The 2,463-nt window shown below is 53.0% G+C and overlaps 1 protein-coding gene across 1 annotated transcript in view; it reads right to left on the bottom strand.

Annotated features, from left to right (window-relative positions):
- The window catches only part of LRCH4 (leucine rich repeats and calponin homology domain containing 4), a 54,419-nt gene that overhangs the window by 13,852 nt on the left and 38,104 nt on the right, over positions 1 to 2,463 (bottom strand). The gene's annotated exons all lie outside the window — the stretch shown is intronic.

Raw genomic sequence — 2,463 nt, forward strand, 5'->3', positions numbered from 1 at the left:
TGCATGCATCTCTTCATGCCATTCACCTAAACCCAACATGGAGCCTACACAGCATTTAGTGACCTGCTCCCCTCCATCATGTGACAGTATCCGGGCCGGGCTATTGGCTGCTCGGTTCCTGAGCACTGCATCCAGAAAGGACGGGGAGAAGGTCACGTGATCTGCCTTACCCGGAAGTACTAGACATTTCTGAGGGATCTGGAATAATGGAATGTTGTGGGGCACAAGAGGGCGAGGGGTGGGGCACAAGAGGGCAAGGGGCACAAGAGGGCAAAGGGCACAGGGCACAAGAGGGCAAGGGGGGGGGCACAAGAGGGCAAAGGGCACAAGAGGGCAAAGGGCACAAGAGGGCAAAGGGCACAAGAGGGCAAAGGGCACAAGAGGGCAAAGGGCACAAGAGGGCAAGGGGCACAAGAGGGCAAGGGGCACAAGAGGGCAAGGGGCACAAGAGGGCAAGGGGCGGGGCACAAGAGGGCAAGGGGCGGGGCACAAGAGGGCAAGGGGTGGGGCACAAGAGGGCAAGGGGTGAAGAGAACCGTCACTGTGACCTACATGACAGTTGCTCTACGTCCCCCCACACACTTGTAGGAAGACCTCTCCCGTGTAAAAGCTGATCACTTCCCTGCAAACCTGCACCTCCCCCACATAACTATTTGAAGCTGTGCCGGCTATCTTGAGCCCGCTTCCATTTCCTGTCTCAACAACAATCATCACCAATCCCCTCTGCTCCTGATCCCTACTATCGTTGGCCCACCATTCAAAGCCATTAGCTTTCCCATCAATCACTTTTACTCTTCATCACGTTTGGGAGCAATTTTTAGGGTCGGTGTCCCTTAGGAATGCACAGATACCGATACTAGTATTGGTATCGGTGCCGATACCGAGTATTTGGGCGAGTACTCATGCTCACCCAAATGCTCCGATGCCTAGCCCGATACTTCCTGTATCAGGAAGGCGGGCAGCGCGTCATTACACGTTGCCCGGCTTACTGATTGGCCGGGAAGCCGGCTCCATGCTCTATCATCACTTGTGACGAGAGAGCATGGAGCCGGCTTCCCGGCCAATCAGGAAGCCGGTTGCCATGTAATGACGATTGGCCGGGAAGCCGGCTTCATGCGCCTTCGTCACCTCATGACGACGGGGCGTGGAGCTGGCTTCTCGGCCAATCAGGAAGCCGGGCGCCGCGTCATTACATGGCAACCGGTTTTCCGATTGGCCAGAAAGCCGGCTCCATGCTTTCTCGTCACCTAGTGATGGGAAGCATGGGGACGGCTTCCCTGCTAAACGGGAAGCCGGGTGGAGAGTCTTACCAAACCGCCTGGCTTCCCAAATGGGACTTTCAGTATCGGTGAGTACCGAAAAAAAATATCAGTACTCGTACTCAATACCGAAATCGGTGCATCCCTGGTGTCAGTCACTGTACTGCTATTCCCAAGCATTATATAAGAAAACACCTCCCAGACTGGCATACTCAGGCCTTAGCTGTGCCAACTGCTGATCAGTTGCCTCATGATTAGAGTGTAATCAGGGCAACTGGTCAGCATATTGCACAGCTAAGTCTCCAGCAGCTACTGGTTCGGAAGGGACGCATGTCTAAAGGGATGCAGGGGATGCGTTCTTTCCTATAACGCTTGGGCTCTCAGATGCAGATCTGAGGCAGGGTGCTGTGATATTTACAGGAGCCTACCAGCCCCTCCCAGCAAACTTGACCTCGCTACGAATGAATGAGCGGCAGAACGACCGCGTGATGATATCACAGAGTCATAAAAGAGGCATTTCCTGAAACATTTTTTTTTAAGGTTTGTTGATAGGGGAACAGACAATATGGGGGTGGAAGGGGGGCGGGACAAGGGAAGGTGTCAGAGCCAACACAGGAGTCAGCAGGCACTTGGAGGATGTTCAGTCTAAACAAAGACTCATTTAGTATAAAACGCGTATAACAAGCAGAACGAGTGTCGTTTTTGATGACGGAGGTGATAACACATCTCTATATATAACCTGATAATGATGTCCTGGTTTCTAGGAGGGCTGGTGATGTATAAAGTCAGCTGACATACACCAAACACCCAAAATGATCCGTGTCACCATGAGCCGTGCTCTAAAGAGACCCTGTCACCTGACCACTCAATGCAACAGCAACCTCCCCATAAGGAGACGCTGGTCTGCCCCGCCCACTATGACACAACACCCTGATTGACAGTCCGGGGAGACTCATGGTCGGTCTCGGCCATTCACTCCACACAGAAGGCTATGACTGGCACACACGGGATCGGCCACCGACCTCACCACATTCACACCCGCTGCCAGCTGCAAATCCCACTGCACGATGGGGATTGTAGTTTATTTCACTGGCACTGAACAGTGAAAGGAAATTATGTCAGCGCTTCATTAATACCCCCCCAGGGTGCCGGGCATAGTTCCTGAAAAGTGATGATGTCACGGACATCAAAAACAAGTTATGTT

This window comes from Nanorana parkeri, unplaced genomic scaffold (assembly GCF_000935625.1).
Source record: "Nanorana parkeri isolate BGI_ZX_2015 unplaced genomic scaffold, ASM93562v1 scaffold1984, whole genome shotgun sequence".
Taxonomy (NCBI): domain Eukaryota; kingdom Metazoa; phylum Chordata; class Amphibia; order Anura; family Dicroglossidae; genus Nanorana; species Nanorana parkeri.